Here is a 23,970-nt window from a genome sequence, read left to right on the forward strand (position 1 = left end):
CAGAAACCTGATCTTAAATGGCAGAGAAACTCGAAAGCATTCCTCACCACAGTGGGTTGCAGAACCATGACAAACTCATCCCTTTATCTAGAAGCAGTAAAAGGTAGTTCAGAGTAAGGGTGGTGGTGGGGAATCAGCAGACAAAGCAAGCAAGGAAAGAGAAAAGCAAAGATGAGATTAGCGGTCCAGATCAGAGACATAGCAACAAATTCCAGAAATGTATCAGGTCCAAAGGCAGTGTCAACAACCTTTCTTTCCTTTGGCAAAAGTCTGGAAAATTGAAAAAGCCTATGAGTGGTGATAAAGTGGGCAGCCAGTGCTGCAAAGACCTCAGCAATATGATTTCATTTCAGACAGAGAGGGCCTGGTTATAACACAAGTGACACACATTGAACCAACCGGTTAAGAACCATTCGAGATGATAGCATGAACTGAACCCCTCCATCCTGTGATACCTCAGCAAGTGGTTTTCCCACACAAAAATGACAGACACAGGAAAGGGGTGCAGCAGCTATTTTGATGCTAAGAACAGAAACAAGACTAATGTGACATTTAGCAGCAAAGTTGACCAGGCTTTTATCACACATGAATTTGTTAACAGCTTGACTATATGTCCAAAGATACCTGCAAAGCTATGTGCGATCAGGTGGGAAAAGCTATCCTGCTTCTTTAAAAAATAAAAATCTGCAAGGTTCAGATTGTTCCAGAATATCCAGTAAACGTTAAGACTAATTGAGGATTTGAATTTGGGACTTCCAAATCCTAGTCTGATACTGGTTCTGGTGGGTTTTCTGGGCTGTGTGGCCATGGTCTGGTAGATCCCGGAAAACCCACCAAAATCAGTTGATTCCGACCATGAAAGCCTTCGACAACACCTAGTCTGATACATTAACTGTTAAATCATATTGGCTTTTGGATGCCCTTACTTCCAAGCCAGCTGGCCAAACTTCACCTGGCCTACAAAGGATGTCGCTTTCTGTTCTTTGTGATGTTGCCCAATGGCAAAGAAATGACCACGCAGCCCATGCAGAAGAATGCTTAAGAAGGTGCTGGACGACTGCAAGCCGGAAATTTCAAGCTAGGCAAGATGTAAAATGCATCTCTCTCTTTTGCTCTGAACAAGAGCTTGAACTCCACAATTATTGCTTGGTCTAGATTGAGAGAGAGAAGAAAAGCACTTTCTCTAAACATCAAACTGATACCTCGCTTTAGTGGACACCCTATTTCAACCACTAGTGATTTATAAAACGTGACTTAAAGTCTAACAGATAATTTACTCAGAGGACTCTGTATGGCATCTGTATGGTTTACTAAAAGACTGGTAAAAGAGGACTGTGTTATTAGTGATAACTTTTACATCTGCCATTAATTTTCACTTGGTTTTATCTGCTCCCACAGCCTGCATCCAATTTCAACAACTTGCATTTTATCGCAATCCCAATGCCAAATCTGTCAGCCAGAAACACCAGTTATTGCCTATGAAAGTGTAGTGACTAGTAAGGATATTGTTTTCCTTTACTTCATTCAAATGCAATATGTTTAAATGATTTGCACACAATAACATCAACCAACTTTTAAAACACTTCTCTTAAAAAGACTTCTTTATGCTTTTAGAAGCAGCTTTTATTAATCACAGCTTGTCTATGTGGGAAGGGTTAATCAAGTTACATTCCTTGACCTGGTTAGTGAACAAATGTTACAAAAGCATTTCTGGCATGATATTCAGTAGACAAACTTTCCCTAGTGACCACAATTTAGGGCAATTTTTTAAAAGGTAGCCTTAAAGATGCAACACTACCTTGAATTGCAGCGCTGATAAATGCATCCTCCTTGCTTCTCTGAACAGATTAAAAAAATATTGAACTCCAAAGTATCCATTTAAAACCCAAGGGTCCTACCTGTCTTTAAGGAATTTTTATGAAGTAAATGGTAACCTCAGGCTATTTGAGTACTTTGTAGTAAGACATCAATAACATGTAGAGAGAGATTCCTTTGATCATTTCACTACTTTTAAAAAATCCTGATGATTTCACCCACACATGTAAAATTACACTAAATAAGAAAAAAGCTACAAAACCACATATAAGATCTGCTTTGTTGTAAATTCCTTAATAAAATGGAATCCTTTGATATTTTAATAACAAAAAGAGTGCCTTGATTTGCACAAATACCTCACAGAGTTTCTTGCAGCTTATACTTTTCAGAAGAAAAAAAGGACCCGATGATAAAAAGCAAAAGACTAAATAATGTGAATAATTAGTGTGATCAATCAGTAAACAAATAGGAACAGTGGGTGTTTCCACAGATGTTAATTTCTTTCTCCCTTCCCTCTGATGTTTCAAAAAATAAAAAAAAGTTTTACTTAAAAAAAAGACTAAGGGCAGTGACTAGTCATTTCTTTTTTTGTCTTTGTTAAGGAAATAGTTCTCTATTCTAAAATATCTAAACCTTTTTTAAAAATCTAAAGAAAGCTGCTAAGCTGCTTTCTAAGTACTTCAAGGAGAAGAGGGTGAAACCTTTGCAGGAAACAAACGGAGGATGACTGATGTGCAGCTAAATCATTAGTTATATTAAGATATGAAGCAGACACCCTAAGACTGGCATAAAATGTAAATTAACTTTGGGGTATAGCTGCCTAATTTGGCAGCTGTTTGACAATGGAAAAATAGAAAATTGACCTCAGACAACTGTGTATAAATTAAACTATTAAGCAAAAGAATTTCCCATGGAATGAAATACTATATGCTACTGTAACTCTTCACATGGGAATAGATAAACGCAGTCTGGAATTTTTATTATCTTTGAAGGTGCCGGTTTAAAACAGACTTAAGTTTCACAAAGGAACGCTATGTGTTACACTGTCACAGATTATAGTACTTCAGGGAATAGAATACTCATTGTGCAAACATACCAAATAATTGTAAACAAGCACTTTCAACATAGGTGCATCTAGAGGAATTTTTAGTGAAATTAAATCAGGTTTATAACTGAACAAGCTGACTACATACAAGAACTTGTGGAGACATATTTGTTTTCCTTTTCCCCAATATTTCCTCTTTTCCCTTCCTGAAAATTCCCATAGCCTCTCCCCTTTTTCCTGCTTCTCTCCTTCCCAGCCATCCCTCAACCTACCCTTATCTGTCCCTTAATCTGTCTTCAGATTACCCTCCTTTTCTCCCCCTTGCAGTCTCTATCCAGCAAAACTATTACCCAATTGTGCAATGCTGGCCACCAGGCCCAGTTGCACAGTGGGGAACCCTCAAGGACTTGCAGGGGACACCTCACCTTCCCCCTTTTCCTTCTCCCCAGGCTATTTGCTCTTTCCCTCCTCCTAGCAACCCTCTTAATATCTGGCTCCATATTCAGCTATATTCTTATTTATTAACTTCATTTACACCTGGCTGTTGTGGGTTTTCTGGTCTGTGTGACCACTGTTTGAGCAAATGGTAATTCTGAGCAAAAACTACTAGACCATGACCACACAGCCCAGAAAACCCACAACAGCCAGTTTATTCCAGCTGTGAAAGCCTTCAACAACTCATTTACACCCCTGTTTTCTACACAATAAGGACCCAAAGCATCTTTGATTTTCATCCACTCTGCTAAATTGACTCCCAGTCTTTCTCCAAAGTGTGGATCAAATCAGCTTATATTATTATCCTATTATTCTTGCCTCATTTTTATCTGCAGAACAACCCTCTGAGGAGGGTTAGGCTGACTGGCCGAAATCATGCAGTGAGCTTCCTTTAGCAACATGGAAATTTGAACCTGGGTCTCCCAGATCCTACTCTGAAACTCAAACTGCTATAGCACACTGGCTTTCAACAAGGGGCTGCTGTCAAACAGTAGCAAGCAGCTAGGTCTAGTTGGGTCATGCAAGTCAGGTGGTATCAAGTCATTCAGAGGTTGCTGCCAGGCCTAGGTTTGCCAACCTCCAGGTGGTATAATATTGGCTGAGGTCTCTCTATTCCCCAAATCCTGCCCTTTACCACAAAATGTCCAGGAATTTCCCAACCTGGAGTTGGCAACTGTAATCAGGCCTAGCTCCAATGAGTCCTCCCTCAAGGGCCAAAATAGGCCTGGAAAGATTTCTGCTACTACCGGTAGTATATATATGCTGGTGATACATTGAAAATATTTAGATTACACTTGAAAAGTTTGAAGTCAGCATTGGCTAGCCAATGGAGTCTAGGGCCCCTTTCACACAGCACAGGGAGAGCGGGTTGCAGACAGGATAAAGTAACCCACGCCCCTATTTTCGTGTTCACTTGCAGGCAGCAAGAAGGAAGGCTGTGGGTGGGGACTGTTAAAACCTGGGAAGTGTGGCTGAGTAAAGCACTTCCTGGGGTAGCTGTCCACTCGTGAGCAGCTGCAAAATGCATTAAAACAAGAGAATCGTGGATAGTGCTATTTTGCAATAACCTGTTTTGGGGGGGAAGCGGGGAAGCCTTGCCTTAGGGGCGGGAGCCATGTGGTTCCCCCCAAAAAACAGGTTGTTCCCTGTCCCCAGCATGGGTTTATTGGCCCATGTGGAACGGGCCTAGGTGATGACTAGTTTTCCCCTGAGGTTGTCTTTGCCACACCACAACTAACTCAGTCACTACCAAAAGTACCTAAGAAGGAAGTCAGCCTCAACCCATACTGGGGATGGGAACAGGACAGCACAAATCACTGTTTGTAATACACTCAAACTCAGGACATATTTGATCATCTCACTTTATTTAAAAAATCCATTCTAAAAAGAAACATATGCAACCATTACAAGAGACATTCACAAAAAATGGTCATGTCACAATTTATACTTATTTGGAACATCCCGCTAAAAATGTAATCAAAGTATTCCTATAGGAAGGAAAAGCTAAGAATTATCACCAACCGGCAACTTTTATTTACCATATATACTCGTGTACATTTTTGTGCTGAAAAAGCCCCCCTCGACTTATACACGAGTCAGCTGTATTTTAAAAAATATTTTAGGGTTTTTACTTTGTCGGCCTCCAGGGGTGCCGTTTTTAGGCTAGCGGCACCTAAATTTCAGGATATCGTCAGGTGACACTCCTGATGATACCTGCCAAGTTTGGTAAAGTTTGGTTCAGGGGGTCCAAAGTTATGGACCTGCAAAGGGGGTGCTCCATTCCCCATTGTTTCCAATGGGAGCTAATAGTAGATGGGGCTACATTTTGAGGGTCCATAACTTTGGACCCCTTGAACCAAACTTCACTAAACCTGGGTGGTATCATCAGGATAACCTCTTGCTGATAGGCCGAGTTGTAGTGATGTTTGGTTCAAATATCCAGAGTTATGGATCCCCAAAATGAGTGCTCCCATCCCCCACTGTTTCCAGTGGAAGCTAATAGTAGATGGGGCTACCCTTTTGAGGGTCCATAACTTTGGACCCCCTGAACCAAACTTCACCAAACCTGGGTGGTATCATCAGGAGGGTCTCCTAAAGATACCCTGAAATTTTGGTACTGCTAACATAAACATTCCTCCCCTGACAGGTTGTGTGACTGTCCCTTCTAAAATGACACCTGCCATGTGCACTAAATATGTACACTAAAAATAATGAACTATTCTTTTAAAAAGCAGGGTAGTTTTGAGTCACAGTGAACAGGCATGTTCATTCCAGTTTTTATTGTAAGATCCATTGTTTAAAACCCTTCCTTACAAAAAACCCTTCCTTACAACACCCCCTTCCTTACATTGTTTAAAACCTTTCCTTACAAAAACCCTTCCTTACAAAAAAGGTTTTTGTATTTTTTAAGTTATTGTTGATACCATATTGTTCTTGTTGACCCTCTTTTCCACTTACAGAGCTAGTTTACTGTTTTTCTTTGAAATAAATATTTAAAAACATTTAACCTACTGATGCCTCAATTAATGTAATTTTATTGGTATCTATACCAGTAGCTGCTACATTTCCCACCCTCGATTTATACGTGAGTCAATAAGCTTTCCCAGTTTTTTGTGGTAAAATTAGGTGCCTTGACTTATATGCGGGTCGATTTATACACGAGTATACACGGTATAAGATTAAGTAAGCTTCACAAGTTCAACAAACCCAATTTTTTACATTAAGAACACCAAATTCCACAAACAAAATGGCTACATTGTATGCCACACATTTTGAAAATCAACCAAATGTGTACATTTTATTTAGTTAGCATACTACTTACATTCATTTAAAAGAGTCAGAATTTTAAATAATGAGTATCAAAGAAACATAAGAGGCATAGAAAAAGAAAACAGACTGAGAAAATGTAGGAACTGCCAAAGTATTACATTTGGAAACCGTAATCAGAAATGACCATCTTTAGAAAAGGATGCCATCTTAAAAAGCACTTTCTGAGGAGTAAGCCTGACTGAATAAAATGGGACATACTTCTCACCAGACCTACATCAGATTGCTCCAAAGTTCCTGTATGTCTTTATGGCTCTCCAATATATTCTGAGAACTAAAATAAAACTTGTTACTTTCATTTCAAAAACTAAGCCTGAAATGTGATATTTTCACACAGCATGTAATTCCACTTACACTCTCATTACAATGCAAAGTGGGAGGTGCATATCCAGAGCTAACCTAAGTGACTGGGGAAATCCTTGTAATAGAACAAGACCTTTGAGTATGCTTAAAATAATCTCTGGATCAAAGGATATGGGTACAATGTGATTTAAGCCCCGAAAATTCCGAGCCCCCATACTGCATGCATCAGCTTACAAACAGAGGTACAGACAGCAAAACAAGCATACATGCAATCCTAAGCAATTTTCAGTCAATCGGCTTAGAAGTAACTCTTCTGAGGATTGCTCTGATAAAGTGCACAGGTTAATAGGGCACACACATCATTAATGTTTTCTTTTTTACAACTATTTGCTCAGTATCGTTGGGTAAAAAACACTGATTTTAACATATTTTTGAAAAAGAAATCGTTTCCAATAAATTGTTTTCATTCCCACATTATGTAATTAACGGTGGACTTACTTTCTCTAGCAGCTAAAGTCTCTCGTAAAATACCACTTTAGGGGAAATGTATGCAAATGTAAAAACAAAGTGGTACTCGAAATCAAGTTAATTCAGTAATCACTGAAATATTTTGAAGCTGAAATGGACTGTGACAGGTCTGTTAGTAACATCAACAAAAATTTGGACAGTAAAAAGAAACAAAACTGTGCAGGGAAATTAATCGGAAGGCAGATATTTTGCCTGTAATAGTAAAACAGAGCATTTCTAGGCCAATGTAAAAGAGAACAAGTTAGTTTAAAATAATATTTATAAAGTGTGTGGACATATAGAAAATTGACAGCATAAATGCTGTTTTGTCCAAATTAAGTTTTACTCTGAACCTCTCTTTTTTCTATGGAATCTGCGTTAGTGTTTTTTAAAAACTGTCTTAACACTGCTGGCATAAGTTATTTTCTATTCAGTTAGAATAGTGAACACAATAGTGTTTTATCTATAAGTAGTTGTGCTGTTAACCCTGACCTGGATAGTCCAGACAAGCTTGATCTCGACAAATCTCAGAAGTAAAGCAGGACTGAGAGGTGTTCCTCCAAGCAACACCACGGTCATAATGCAGAGTGGCAGGCAGTGGCAAACCACCTTTGAAAGTCTCTTGCCTTGAAAACTCTAGAGGGTTGCCAGATGTGGACTTGTGGCTTAACGGCACTTTTTATCCTTATCATTACTACCCATGACATGGGGGTGCCGGGGACATAAGTCAGTTGGGACTTGATGGCAAAAAAAGTTGTGTTGTTATTTTTGTTTTGTATCAGAAATCTGCAAATATAATGGTTTAACTGTGACAATGTACTGACAGTGCAGAACTGCACATGCTGTTTTGCATTTAAAAAGCCACATTTCATGATCAAATACATTTAAGGCTCAGAAAAGCACAGAGGTTCCACTCTAGAGGCCTTCAAAGCTCAGACTGGTTATTGCATCAGAAATAACAACTTTGAACCCCATCATTAATGCTGTACCTATTTCAATATTAAATATGAACATTAAATATGAACACCGAACTGAACCTTATACAGTTACAGATGCCATTTCAATTCTACATCTTTAAAAACAACATCTTGTGTTTTAACAGGTAAGTGTATTTTGGAAAGTAGGTGTAGTGGAGATCACACAGACAGATAAATCTTACTAACGACTACATTTTCTCTCTGTCTGATGCTATCTTTGCCTTTCTTCACTGCAGCCTTTAATATGTCTTTGTTCTTCCAACCATCAATGCTTTTGGGAGTGGGGGGTGGGAGAGATCTGGCACTACATTTAAAGGAAGTACCCACAACTGAAGTTTTCCTGGAGATCAATCAAAAAGGTAAATTGTTTCTTCTGTTCCAAACTTTTCAAAAATATTGTTAGAAGTTCAGCAAATTGACAACACGCTTCACTTTCCCACAGCCTGAAAATACATCCAGGGAGAGCACATTTAAACATGACCATAAACCAAATTAAGCATATATCCACAATAAAACCAACAGGATATTATTTGAGAATGGCCTGCAACAAAGATCTGGTTCACAATTTACCTTTTCTAGCTCATAAGTCACTAAGAAGTAATATGAGTCAGTAGCTTATAAATTCACCTGCAGTAGTGTTACAGAGCTTCAGAGATTATTAAGTTATTGCAGCGAGGTCTAATAGTTACTGACCCTTACATTCCTTACAAGTAAGCAACATCCCCATAAGTGAAGAAAAGGCCACCCCAAGAAGCCCTGGCATAATATAACCTTTGATAGCTTTTCAAGTCAGTTGCTATTCAATGCATATCATACCATAATCAATATACCTAATTCTCAATATGACCAAATCTGTGGATGCTTAAATCCAGAGACTGGAGTCATAGAAAGACAATCAAAAATGGTTTGCAGAAAAATCTGAAATGTGGGGAAAATGGGATGGGGAATGTGACAGATTTAAGCAACATGCAAAGGCAGAAAAGCTTAACACCAAATTAGGAGGGGTAGCTAATACCTCAGAACACAGCGTCAGAATTCAAAATGACCTGGACAGATTAGAGAGCTGGGCCAAAACTACCAGAATGAATTTCAACAGAGATAAATGTAAGATACTACACTTAAGCAGAAAAAATGAAATGCACAGATATAGGATGGGTGACACCGGGCTTGACAACAGTACATGTGAAAAGGATCTGGGAATCTCAGGAGACCACAAACTGAACATGAGTCAGCAGTGTGATGCAGCAGCCAAGAAAGCCAATACAATTCTGGACTGTATCAATAGGAATATAGTGTCTAGATCAAGGGACGTAATGGCACCTCTCCATTCTGAATTGGTCAGACCTCACCTGGAATATTGTGTTCAGTTCTGGGCACTACAATTCAAGAAGAATATTGACAAGCTGGAATGGGTAAAAGATCTGGAATCCATGCCCTTTGAAGAGAGGCTTAGGGCATGTTAAGTTTGGAGAAGTTTGGAAGGTTAAAAGGTGACATGATAGCCATATTTAAATATTTAATGGAATGTCATGCTGAAGATGGAGCAAGCTTGTTTTCTGCTGCTACAGAGACTAGGAAAAAGAGTAATGGATTCAAGGTACAGGAAAAGAGATTCCACGTAAATATTAGGAAGAACTTGCTGACAATAAGAGCTGTTCGACAGTGGAATACACTGCCTCAGAGTGTGGTGGAGTCTCCTTTGAAGCCTTTTAAACAGAGGCTGGATGGCCATCTATCAGGAGTGCTTTGCTTGTGTGTTCCTGCATGGCAGGGGCTTGGACTTGATGGCCCTTGTGGTCTCTTCCAACTCTATGGCTCATTCTGCACATGCAGAATAATGCACTTTCAAACTGCTTTCAGTGCTCTTTGAAGCTGTGCGGAATAGCAAAATCCACTTGCAAACAGTTGTGAAAGTGGTTTGAAAACGCATTATTTTGCTTGTGCGGAAGGGGCCTATGATTCTAAAGTGTTAATTCCTCACAGAGCCTGAGTATGTGATTAATAGGCTGGGGCTGGGTGAAATCACATAGGTAGGAAGTCAGAGTTTCTGACAGGAATGTAAGGAATTAAACTGTGAGATCCAGAGTGATCAGACTTGTATAAGGTCTGTGAACAGATCAGTGGTGTTGACAGAGAAAGAGTATTGGAAGTAAAGGATCAAACTCTAGCCAAACAGGAGAATTATCCTCCTAGGGAGAGAAGAATTCCAAGTCTAGGCTCTAATAACAGAGCCAGTCTGTCTTCTGGACAGAGTGGGTAGAACAGAGGAAACTGAGTAAGTGACAGTTTGTGTCAGAAAGAGGCCATTCTCAAGTCAGGAGGGAAATTTAACACTGCATGTGGGAGAAGAATTCCCATTCCTAGGGAAGAATTGCTTCAAATGTTGTGAAGTGATCCTAAAGGTTGGGAAAGTTTGAAGGGGAGTTGGGTGGGTACACTTTTCTTTATAGTTTACAGGCATCAAAGTTAAGAAGCTGTGTAGCATCTAGAAAATCTGCCTTACTTCAAAGTATTAAGAATTCTGTGACAAACTGAAATCATATCTATCAAGCAGCAAAACACCTGAGCTATATTTCAAGAACATGTCCTTACCTATATATAAAACTGATTTTTCTTATTGACAATATTCCCTCCCATCTCCTATTCCTGAGGTGTTTTATAAAAAATTACTATTAATTTGTTGAACCTAAAATAAAGAAAAATGTACCTAGAATGGTTATCTGAGGTAAAATGGAGTAAGTGAAAGGGAGGAGGACCACCTCAGTTCCCTAAGCTGATGCAGAGATACATTTATTTTAAAAAGGTACAGGATGAAACAATCTGGAGGGACCCCCCCTCCCCCAGTTTTGTTATCCTTGGGTGGAAGGGGGGTATGGGAGATTTTACTCTATGTGAGGAAAAAGAAAGAAGTAATTCTGTGATGAGGGGGATTCTGGAGAAAGCAATTTATCCCCTGCGTGTGTTTGTGGGTTTTCTACCACACAACTGGTCCCATCTAGAATTCTGCCACTCTACCACAATTTTTCTGGGGAAAGGCTGCCAGAAGGAGGGAAGGAGGGTAAGCAAAAGACACAGGGGCAGATAAAAGTAGACTGAATGGTAGGTGTGAAGAAGAGAAGGAAACAGGAAAGGGGGAAAGGCTACAGGGGTTTTCAGGGAAGGGAAAGAGGAAATAGTAGGGAAGGAAAAATTAGATGCCCTCCCAGGTCCTTAAGATCCCTTGCTTCAGTTGTATCTTTATTGATGCAAAATGAACTGGGAAAATGATCCCAGAACAAGAATAATGGAAGAACTGTGGCCCATCGCATCCTACAAATGCCATAAAAATACAGGTTCACCTTACAGTAAAACTTGTTTTTAGACTCATAGGTATAGTATTAAACTACCTAGAAATAGTAATTGCTACAAACTTAAAAAATAAAAATGACATAAGTAACTGGAGAAAAACTGAGGTATAGTGAAGAAAGATGGTTCAGCCCATAGTTAAGATATGAAACCTTGAACTAAAAAGGGCATTTGAAGAATGGTAAGAAGAGAACATAAAATCAGGCAATTTCCACTGGAACCTTTTCTTAGCTACTAGGCATGTGTATTTATTAGCTACTAGGTATATGCATTTTTTTCTAATTGATTAAGGCTGGCATTGTGATGTTATTGTGACAAGCCTTTATTACTTCTTTTCTCACAAAAAAGTTAAATTTGATAAGAGAGGTTCTCTTATAAGTAACAGCATGTGCACAGAGTCATAAGCATACACTTTGCAAGCATAATATCCTGGGGTGCTGTGTGGTTTCCAGGCTGTATGGAAACTCACAGCACCCCAGTGATTCCAGTTGTGAAAGCCCTCGACAATACATAATATCCTGGTTTCCAGCCTAATGCATAAGTTTGCTCTGGGCTACAATCTCTTAAAAAATCTCTGCAGCAAGTTCACAGAGCTAATTTTTTGTACCAATCTAGAAATATATTTTTGCCTGCAGATATATGCTACATTGAACAATATTGAACAACATTGCTAATGTAAACAATTTAAACTATAACATGGTCCCATTTTATGCTTCAGTTGATAAGTAATGTACTAGGTGCCACATCGGTTTTAGCGATAGTTTCATTGGTCAACATTCTTTATTTAAAAAATTATCAGCGGGAAACTGGGGCCTATACATGTGGAACACTGTATACAAGTGTTCTCAATTAATTAATTAAACATTTTTACATTTGAAAAGTAGGGCCATTTTTGACAAAAAACAACAACAGCCCCAACCTCTTCTTAGAACTGTTTGTCACCACATACCCAAAACTGGCTAAAACTATAAAGGCTCAAATACTGCCTTTAAAATGAAGAGAAATTAAACCAGGAGCCACGTGATTCTATCAGAATCTGTAGGACCTACATGAAGCTCAAATGTTATTCCAATGTGGTACATAAATAGGGAATGAATGAAGGTTTCTCAAAAGAAGAGTAGTTTACAATCTATACTGGATATTTCTGCAGTTGTCATTATCCTTATTGGTCCATTTATTTACTTTCTAGAAAACATTTTTAACAACCTTGTTTTTTTTAGAAAATTGATCTCTTAGTATTAGCATTATAAATAAGCAACCTGACTTACTTCATCAAAATAAAAAAATTAAGCATTAAAAACAAACCCTTTAAAGTTATGCTTTTAAAGTTATGAACAAAAAAGTTTTACGTAGTATCCTAAAGTTTTGCAAATTGCAATTAAAATTAAACAGCAGAAACACAGCAGATAGCACAAATCAAAACACTACCGGAAATAAAAAAAGCTCAAAGATGAAGGTCATCATCATCATCATCCCTTGACCAGTTTCAAAACGATCAAGAACGAACAAGTTCCAAAAGCCTCAAGGGGCATGGAATTCCAGTTTGGGAGCCACAGCTGAAAAAGCCCCCCCCCTTTTTTTTTTACATGCCTACCAATTTTACTTTAGCAATACAGATATACAGGAGAACATCAAATGATGATCTCAAAACACAGGTAAGAGCATGTTGATGGAGGAAGGCCTTCACGTACTATGGTCCTAAGCAGTGTAGAGTTCTAAAGGCCTAAACACAAGCACTGGGAACTGAATCCAGAAAGTTGTCCCTAGTTGGAACAACTAAAGCCACTTCAAAACAGTCTCTCCCAATTCAATCCAAGAAAGAGAATTCAGAGAATTATAGAAATTATAGTATTAATAATTAATGATAATTGATAATCCTGAAACCCACTGAGAAATCCACTTAGAGGTTTACCTGCTAGCTGCCAGCAAAGGGCAGCCTCAGTAAGGTATCCCACCCAGTTTCTGTTCCATAAGCAGGTCACAAACCAGCAAGTCAGATCCAGAAACACCTAATATTTCTTCTTTTTTTTTAAGGAAAAGATCCTATTCCCTCTTTGATTTCCATATGCTACATGTTTACCATTGGATATTAACACAACCTGAGGTGTTCTCCTAACAATGGTCAACACTAATTTATAACATTCTTTCAGGGATCCTGTATCAAGTTTCAGCCACAGGTCAAATAATTTACATTTCAGAGAGATGATCTTTGCATTTAAACTTTAATTGTTCTTTTGGATGTTAGATTTCTGAAATGCTCATCATTTTTACTGCTCATGAAACATACCATCAATGACTGAGCAATTCCGCCTCAATATTGAGGATTTGTTCAGGCTCACTTGATTGAACGGAGTTGCAATTATGAATCACCTGACTAGCCATAACTTATGATCTGCACCATAACAACTAATGAAGGTTGCCAAGCTGTTAAAATATCAAAGCAACATATATCAGAACATTTGGAGCACAAAGATAGACTTCCAGTGTCGCACTTCCCAGATATTTATTATATACTGTAAATTACATCATTGGCTGTCTCCTGCACTGACAGAGAGCCTTATACTCCTGAGTTTAAACACCAGGTTTTAATAACAACCACTTGACAATCTTTTGATCATCAGAGGAAGATGAAAGGAAGTGCTGCATACTGCAGGCCCTCTGCTCAGTCAAAACAAAGGAAACTTCAGAGAGAGACAGACAGAGATGCATCAGGTGTTAATCTCAAATGAGCTACACAGAAGTCGAGCATACTGGCTCTCCAGTCTCTGTTCTATTCAAAAGTTCCAGGCACGAAAGTGGTTCTCATATGCCGCAAACACAAAAAAGCATGTGCACCCATGCACGCACACCCATACAAAGAGGTCAGGTAAATTACGGAGAATAAGCAACTGCCAGCTAAACTGATCCATTATTCAGTTGCTAGTGATCACTCAACCTTGCCTGACTGGCTGATTCACACTTCTCAGGAGTAGAAGGAGGACGAACTGCACTATTTCAGAAGGGGAAGTGAGCTGATCAACTTCCACCTAATTAATGCAATGTGGCTAACTTCATGGACTAAGTTTTGATCATTAAGGCTGATAGAAAAGATACCTCACCAGTTTCCTGCTTGGTCGGCACCCATCCCACAGGAAACCAAAATTGCATTTTGAACCTGCATGACTTTCACTGAGCTTGTTCTTCAGTTTGACAGACCGTTAAGAATAAATCTGAAATTAAACCTATTAGCAAAAAAAGTCTGCAAGACCAGTGGAGTTTTACCTCAACTCACATACCAAACTGAAAGAACTGTTATATGGTTAAGAGCAATGGACTCTAATCTAGAGAGATGGGTTTGATTCTCCACTCCTCCACATGAGCGGTGTACTCTTATCTGGTGAACAAGATTTGTTTCCTCACTCTTACACATGAAGCCTGCTGGGTGACTTTGGGCTAGTCACTGTTCAGAACTTTAGCAGCCCCACCTATCTCATAAGGTGCCTGTTGGGGTGGGGTGGGGGTGATTGTAAGCTGCTTGAAGACTCCTTACGGTAAAGAAAAAGTGGATATAAAATACCATGTTTCAGTAATACTAACATAGTTTGCTATATTTTCTTCATCTGAACTTTGTTCCTTCAATCAAATTGTGTATCTCCAATTGCTTATTTCTAAATGGCTGTTTTACCACTATCTGAAAATAAGTATGTCCAAGACAAACTTCTCATTTTTCCTTTCAAGTCACCCTTCTCTTTGTACATTAATACAAAGAGCATCTTAAACTATTCATTCTCTTCCGCCCCTCAAATGGACTATCACCAATAATTTCTTTGCAAAATGGTCTTTCTGACCTCTGAGTAAAAACTCTGGTTCTTCCTGCAGTCATTTTTTCACTAATTACTGCAATATTCTAATTACTGCAACATACTCCTCTGTAATCCTCAGCTGTCACACTTCAGCCTTCTCACTTATATCCAGCACCCAGCTGCCAAAATCATTCATTTCCCATCATTCAGACCCTTTCTTTAATTCCTGCACTGGCCTCCTGGCCAGCACAAAATCCTCATCCTTACTTTCAAAGCTCTGCAAAGCCTTGTTCCCCCTTTTTCTTTCTGTGCTCAGTTCATGGCACACTTCTTCCTGTGACCTTACTTTGTTTAGTTCCATCACTGCCAGTAGCCCAAAGGTCATTATCTCCTAAAATGACTCTGCCCCTGCCTTTGCTGCTTCTTATGCCTTGAACTGCATCCAAAAGCAATTGTGTGAGATTGTTGTGAGTGAAGCCACACACATGCGCATGTGAAGGGGGAGGTTTTGCACACCCCAAAAGATCCTCTGATCTAGCTGTCACAAGTCTGGACAGAATGATCAGTTTGATGGTAGAATAGGGGCTTCTGATCTAGCAGAAATTCCTCTGAACATTCCCACATAGGAGTAGCTCACCTACTGAAATTCTTCAAAGAGCCCACTGATTTAAAATCTACTGTCCTCAATCCGAGAAGCACACTCACATCAGAGGCTGATTGATTCAAGTTTGCGGGCTAATAACCTGTCCCCAAATCTGCTTCTGCAACCTTTGCTCTCTAACTGAATCAGGGAATCCCTTACCTAGGATTCCCAGTTTCTTAACTGATTTCAGTTAGCATTCTTTGCTCATCCTGCAGCAGCTTGTCTTCTCTTCCTTTCTTGGATCACAGACCCATGCAAAGCATGTGCTCTACCACTAGGTGACCTGATCTGAGATTACAGTGCTGGGGCAGCCCCCCAGGGAAGCATAATTCATCTGCTTGCACCTTTTCCCACAAAGAAACCGACTTTTACCCTGTGCCACAAAATAACACAGGCAGACTTATAATTGCTACCTAATTTAAATAGGGATGCAGTTCTGTAATCTTTTTAGAGGACAAAAATACAAAGAAAGAGTGGAGAGCTTTCTAACTTTTTCTTCCATTACTGCATCGTCTAGTGCTGGGGAAAGCTTTCTTACAGGAAAATTCAGTGATGTAGATGCTATATTTTTCAATGGAAGATCTTCTGCTCCACATATGTAAATATAGTGTGTTTATCTATAGTTGTCAGGACTGTTGTGTTACAGATTAAGAACATAAGAACAAGCCAGCTGGATCAGACCAAAGTCCATCTAGTCCAGCTCTCTGCTACTCGCAGTGGCCCACCAGGTGCCTTTGGGAGCTCACATGTAGGATGTGAGAGCAATGGCCTTCTGCGGCTGTTGCTCCTGATCACCTGGTCTGCTAAGGCATTTGCAATCTCAGATCAAGGAGGATCAAGATTGGTAGCCATAAATCGACTTCTCCTCCATAAATCTGTCCAAGCCCCTTTTAAAGCTATCCAGGTTAGTGGCCATCACCACCTCCTGTGGCAGCATATTCCAAACACCAATCACAACGCTAATTGCATGCGAAGTTAGCAAGTGTTTCCTTTATTAGTCCCAATTCTTCCCCCCCCCAGCATTTTCACAATGAATGCCCCTGGTTCTAGTATTGTTCAGGAGAAAGAGAGAAAATTCTCCTCTGTCAACATTTTCTACCCCATGCATAATCTTTGTAGAGACTTCAATCAGCTATCCCCTCAGCCTCCTCTCCAAACTAAAGAGTCCCAAACGCTGCAGCCTCTCTCCTCATAGGGAAGGTGCTCCAGTCCCTCAATCATCCTTGTTGCCCGTCTCTGCACTTTTTCTATCTCCTCAATATCCTTTTTGAGATGCGGCGACCAGAACTGGACACAGTACTCCAAGTGCGGTCGCGACTCACTTGCTTTTATATAAGGGCATGACAATCTTTGCAGTTTTATTCTCAATTCCTTTTCTAATGATCCCCAGCATAGAATTTGCCTTTTTTTACAGCTGCCATGCATTGGAGTTGACATTCCCATGGAACTATCAACTAAGACGCTTAACCTAAAATCCTTTCTTTTCCCTGGTCTGTGACTGATAGCACTGACCCCTCTGTAGCGTGTATGTGAAGTTTGGATTTTTTTGCCCCCTATGTGCATCACTCACTTACATTTTGCTACATTGAACTGCATTTGCCATTTCTGGAGCCCACTCACCTAATTTTATCAAGGTCCGCTTTCTTGAGCTCTTTCAAGCAATCCTTTGTGGTTCTCACTCAATTCTGCCATAATTTGGTATCATCTGCAAACTTGGCCACCACGCTTACCTGCACCCCTACTTCCAGGCCATTTACGGTGAATAGGTTAAAGAGCACTGGGTCCCAAAACGGATCCTTGGGGGACAATTCATACTCCCTGACATCTCTCCATTGTGAGAACTCTCCCATTTACAATTCCACTCTTGTTTCCTGTTTCTCAACCAGTTTTTAATCCATAGGAGGACTTCCCCTCTTATTCCTTCCATTGCTGAGTTTTCTCAACAGTCTTTGGTGAGGAACTTTGTCAAAAGCCTTTTGGAAATCCAAGTAGACAATGTCCACCGGGTTCACCTCTCAGTCCACACATGCCTGTTTACACACCCTCAAAGAACTCTAGCAAGTTTGTAAGACAGGATTTGTTCTCTGGCAAAAAGCCATGCTGACTCTTTCTCAGCAGGTCTTGCTTTTCTACCATGTTTTATAATTTTATCTTTAATGATAGATTCTACTAATTTACCAGGAACAGATGTCAAACTGATCGGGCCTGTAATTTCCTCGGTCCCCCCCTAGATCCTTTCTAAAGATTGGTGTGACATTGGCCATCTTCCAATCTTCAGGGATGGAGCCTGGATTTCAGGATAAGTTGCATATTAAAGTGAGAAGACTCAGCAATTTCATGCTTGGAGCTCTTTAAGAACTCTTGGGTGAATGCAATCTGGGGCCAGGGATTTTGGTAGCATTTAGTTTTATCAATGGCTGCCAGAACTTCTTCCTTGTCTACCAAATTATCTTCACAAGTAGTTCCTCGGATTCGGCCTCCTAAGAAGCTTGGTTCAGGTCCAGGAATTATCCCCACCTCCTCTCGGGTGCCGACAGATGCAAGCAATTCATTCAGCTTCTCTGCAATCTCCTGCCATCTTTTTAGCACTGACCCTTTGTTCCTTTTGTCATCTAACGGGCCTTTACCGCTTTCCTTGCTGGCTTTCCCTGCTTTTGATGTACTTGAAGAACTGTTTGTTGCTGGTCTTGATGTAAAACTAGAAAGCCATGCTCCTCATAATCCTTTTTTTTTTGCCTCCCCCCCTTTTACAGCTAACTTCAGCTTCTTTTTTGCCACCATTTGTGTTCCTCTCATATTCTTTCTATCAGTCAAACTGGACTTCCATTTTCTAAAAAGACATTTTCTTTTTTCTGATAATTTCCTCAACCTCTTGTTAACCACGGGTGGCTTTCTTTTGGACTGGTGCTGCCTTTTCTAACCTTGTGGAACACATTCCAGTTGAGCTTTTATTACTGTGTTTTTAAATAACCTCCAAGCATCCTGGACAGTTTTGACTCCTCTTTGATTTTCCCTTTCAGCTTCCCAAGAGACTATCCCCCTCATCTTTGAGAAATTTCCCTTTCTGAAGGCTTAATGTAACTACATTAGTAGTTACCACTTGTTCAAGCATGCTGAGATACTGAATCTGGACAGCATTGTGGTTTCGCTGTTCCCTATTGGCTCAACAACACTGGACTTCCTGCACTCAGGTCCTGGGTCCCACATATAGAATTAGGATCTAGGATCACCTCTCCCCTTGGTTGGTTCCACAACCATCTGCTCTAAGCACACAGGTCATTTAGGCATATCCAGGAATGCTCTTTCCTCCTTACTATGACCTTGAACATGCATTTTTCCAGTTTATATGGGGATAGTTAAAATCAAATCCATATCACTCACCTCACATTTTTGTTTTGTTGGCCTCTCTAATTTCTTTTTTCCATCTCAGAAATCCTCTTGTGCACTTTGGTCTGGGGGACGAATAATATATTCCTTAATATTAAACTGTCCTTCACACCTGGTATTGATATCCACAGTGATTCTGTAGGGGAACCAGCTCCCCTTGCATTGTCTATGTTTTATGTGATACTATGCTCTCTTTTGATGTAAAGGGCAACTCCACCTCCAATGCTTCCTGTCCTATCCTTCCTATAGAGCCTGTAGCCTGGTATAACAGCATCCCCACTGGTTCTCCCCTCATTCCACCATGTCTCTGTAATGCCCACTATATCAAGGTCCTCCTTCAAAACTCTTGTAATTTCTAGCTCCCCCATTTTAGGTCGAATGCTTCTACTATTAGCATAGAGACACCTGTATACCCTGTCTCTGTCCTTAACCTGGGATTTATGTGCTTTACCCTCAAGTCTTTTGCAGACACTATCCCTTGTCACATGCACATTGCTATGTTCCTCGCTTGTATGTGGTTGATTTAGAAAAACCTCCCTCTCTGTCTGCATCCCCATAGATACTGTATTCCGAACCGAAGTCACCTCAGCTCCTGTCGGCTGTCGGCTCCTGTCGGCTGTCGGCCCCCTACTTCTTCCTTCCATAAACTCTCAGCCAGATTAATCATGTCAGATGAGCTAAATGTGACATATGAAGCACAGACAAACCTCAATGCTTTAATATGGTCCAGACCTGTATGTATATTTGTTTGCGAACATTATTTAAATTATTCATTTACATTTGAATTGGAAAAGTTTCCAATTCATTTTTTCCCAGAACACCCATGTCCCTAGACACACTGTGAGATACATTCCTGTGTTAACAACTGAAGGGAAGACACATTATTGAGAAAATATTGCCTGATACAGGTACGTGGGGAGAATACAATTGCCTTTTATTCCTCTAGGAGGCTCAAGTATCTTTCTTCTTTCTCTCAAGTCTGTAGCATTGCCTGTGATGCGGAAGGTGCAAGAGAAATATTTACCTCTCCCTCACCACAGCAAAGTACACTAGAAAACATAATAGTTCCAACAAACAGGAGTCCCAATCAAAGCCCTGCCTAAGCCAGTAAGCTGGCAACCTGATGGTTTAGATACATTTTGTAAGAAAGATCTGGCAGCAAAGTAGCAAAATTGGTATTACTCTCATGACCAGAACACACAGCTGTCAACTAGATTATCTCTCACTGTTATACAGAAACCCAAAAACGTGCAGTATACATTTACATCATAAAACCCCAAGAGATTTGTAGGCTTCCCCTTCGCCCCCTACTTCTTCCTTCCATAAACTCTCAGCCAGTCACTAGAAAGAGAAATCCAGAGGTTTTGAATTATTGCCATATATTTCCAATATTCATCTTTTTATAGTAGCATTAACAAAAACGTCCTTTATTTGATTAATATCTGAATGCACATCTTTAAGAAATTCAGTTTCTTCACAACAATTCTACCTCTTCGTCCTACCCCACATGCACTCTGAAGCATTCAAAGCAAATTCTTTTGAGTTGTTCTTTTCCTGTGTGAACAAGTTTTCTTTAATTTTCCATGAAGGTTTTATATGTTCGATATAAGATACACAACTCCATCTGCTTCCTTTTCAAGGTGCTATCAGTCAAAGCCAACCGTGGCCCTTTATCTTCCTGCTACTAAATTCAAACCATTTAAAACATCCTGCTTTCATCTTTACAACTTTCTCCCACTTTTGAACCATCCCACAGTTTCAGAAGGACTTCTAAGAGGTGTATAACATTTAACATTTCAGTGTTGAGCATTTTGTTGTAAACATCTCCACATGCTTTATCTGCAGTGCCATAAATCAAAGGTTAACATCTGTGAACTCTAATAAGTTATATTCTCTCCATATAAACTTTTGACACTCTGCTACAAAAACCTTGATTTTCAGATTTCACAAGGAGATCAAAGAATGGGCTAATGAGTCTACAATGGGTGTTTAGCTAAATTAAGAATGTCCTGATTAACACTGAGGAAAAGAGAAATTTTAGCCTCTGGGAAACAACTCATCAGGCAAAATTTTCATTCATTCATTCATTCATTCGTTCATTTATTTCAATTTAGGAAGGGTGTCTCTAAACCAGAAATGGGATTCCTCTTTTACTTTATCATAAGAGCTTAAGAGAAAACGGCAATATTCGTAATATTACATACATATGTGCACAAATACGTATACCTCTTGCAGTTCTATGAGCCTTTGATTCTTGCTCCGGGCAAACTATCTCCACTTCTATCTGGCAAAACCACCACCACTTCATATGGAGCCTTGCAAATGCTAGTGCTTCTCTATGAGTAGTGAGGCACTGGCAGGAGTCTCCCTGTGGTTATCCATGGCCACCACACAAAAACAATCACCACTCAGCACCAGTAATAACTGAATTATTCCATATGGATATTCCAAGGTCAAATACAATGACTGTAGAGGCTCTGGCTGTGTAGCACTTTTACCAGAGTCACCATGACCTTCTTTGATTCTTATAGTACAATCCCACACAAAGGGAAATCGATGGGCTTAGAACTGAGTTGTGCAGAATGTAAATGAACTGACTCTCAACAAACTACACCAAGAACTATGGGTTTAAGTGAAAAACTGTAATCAGTTGTATATTTCAGTCTTTAAATTAAGTGTTGCATACCTAACCATAATCTTCATACCTCAGACCTCCCCCCACGCTACACATGTGAGAACTATTTATAATTATAGGTCAATTGCATTCACTACCATTGGTTTTTAAATTATAAGTTTAAAATTTATTTTAATTTCTAGGTCTGTTTCTGAAATGTTTTAAACTATTTATCATGTTTTAATATTGTTTTATTAAATGTTGGAATATTTTAACTGTAGTGGTAAAGTGGTTAAGAGTGGTGGACTGTAATCTGGAGAACGAGGTTTGATTCCCCACTCCTCCACATGAGTGGTGGACTCTTATCTGGTTACCGGATTTGTTTCCTTTCTCCCACACATGAAGCCTGCTGGGTGACCTTGGGCTAGTCACAATTCTCTGAGAAGACTCTCAGCCCCACCTAGTTCACAAGGTGTCTGTTGTAGGGAGAGGAAGGGAAAGGAGTTTGTAAGCCACTTTGAGACACCTTACAGGAAAGAAAGGTGGGGGTATCAATCCAAACTCTTCTTTTTCCTTTAGTATTCAATAGTGTTGGCAAATGCCTTCAGCCTGTATGGGGAAGGGTGGCATACAAGTCTAATTAAATAAATAAATAACATTACAACATGGTCACCAGTGGAACACAATAGTGCAGTTCTCAGCAGAGTAACACCCTTACAGGCTTACTGTTGTCAGTGTCTTAAAAAGGGTGCTTAGAATTGCACTGTAAGACAAACAGTATGTAGAACACCAAGTCCCATTTGTTCTAGTTCCATAAATGAAAGACCTCAAAAAGTACAATGTAAAAAATAGGTCATTTGTGAAGTATTCAGAGAAAACATGTGGCAGTCCATCATTTGCTATACTTTGTTTATCTTGCCTGAAAATGTGAATGGACATTGCAACCAGAAATTCCATCATATTTTCTGAACTATTCACATGTGGATATAGCCTTCTTTCCATCCAATAGAAATTTAGAGATTCTCAGCAAAAAAAACTTGCAAAAAATAATCACGGTCCTGAATCTAACCATGAATCATTGGACTCAACAGAATCCACACTAGCTGTAGCAACCAACTTGCATACATCATTCCAGCAGTTCCCTAGGAATTATTTCAGCTTGAAGTTCAAATAACAGTGTGACATTTTGCACAATACCATTTAAAACAAGAAAGGTGGGGAGAAATGCTGTACATGCACTGGTGGTATTTTCTCATTTCAACTTTTGTGCCAAATGTCCAGTGTTTTTTGAACTCAGATAAAAAAAAGTTTGGGTTCCATGAGAGGCACTTCTGACAGACCAATGAAGAAACACCTGCTTTGTTCCTTTGTTAAGGACCTTTGCTTTATTTTACAAACAGTTCTATTTTGCCAATCCCCTAAAGAACATAAGGCAGGTTACAATAAAACAAAAAAACCCTCATAAAAATAATAGGTTTAAAACATACAAACCAGAAGTCAAAACAGACTGAATAGCACAAATAAGTGCTTCATTAAAAGATCTGTTAAATACTGCAGTGGTAATGAAAAGCCATCAAACTGGCATCCACAGGGAGGCCATTCTGCCATACTGGCACCACCATAGAAAAAACCCTAGTCTGGACAGTCAAAATCTGTACCACTGGGAAGCATTCAGGAAGAGGTTGTCTTCTAAGCATGAGCTCCCTAGCCTAGGACATCCAGAGCCTATGCTTGCAAATAAATAAGCAGCCAATAAGTGGGCTTGTTCATTTGTGATTTTATGCCATTTTTACAAAAGAAGCAGCGGCTCATCCTGTATGACCTTTTAGCTCTCTGACTACTTAAATCAATAGAAGATGGCAAATATTAAGTTCACATGGTATAGTGGAAAACATATACAAGATCACAGCAGATTTGAAACCTGACTGGGAGAGCAAATCAGTCTTAACCAACACACAGTCCAATCCTTATCAAAAGCATGCACTTTGAGTAATCAATAGCACTGTTACGATTATATCTTAACCCTGTATTAACTTATTATTGCAAACACAATATGCTAGATATTCATATTTCATTTTCAGAAGTATAGATTGACCCAAAGGTCAACTTCTATAACTTCTAAGAATTTTGTTTGTTTGTTTAAAATATTTATAAAGCTCAACGCTCTCCACAAAAGATGGGAATGAACTTTGAAAACAACAACACCCCAAAATTATAAGAAAGCCACTATG

The 23,970-nt window shown here is 39.5% G+C and overlaps 1 protein-coding gene across 1 annotated transcript in view; it reads right to left on the bottom strand.

Moving 5' to 3' along the window:
* Positions 1-23,970, bottom strand: part of LOC125429178 (protoheme IX farnesyltransferase, mitochondrial) — a 141,358-nt gene that overhangs the window by 96,588 nt on the left and 20,800 nt on the right. The gene's annotated exons all lie outside the window — the stretch shown is intronic.

Source organism: Sphaerodactylus townsendi, linkage group LG03, assembly GCF_021028975.2.
Source record: "Sphaerodactylus townsendi isolate TG3544 linkage group LG03, MPM_Stown_v2.3, whole genome shotgun sequence".
Classification (NCBI taxonomy): Eukaryota; Metazoa; Chordata; class Lepidosauria; order Squamata; family Sphaerodactylidae; genus Sphaerodactylus; species Sphaerodactylus townsendi.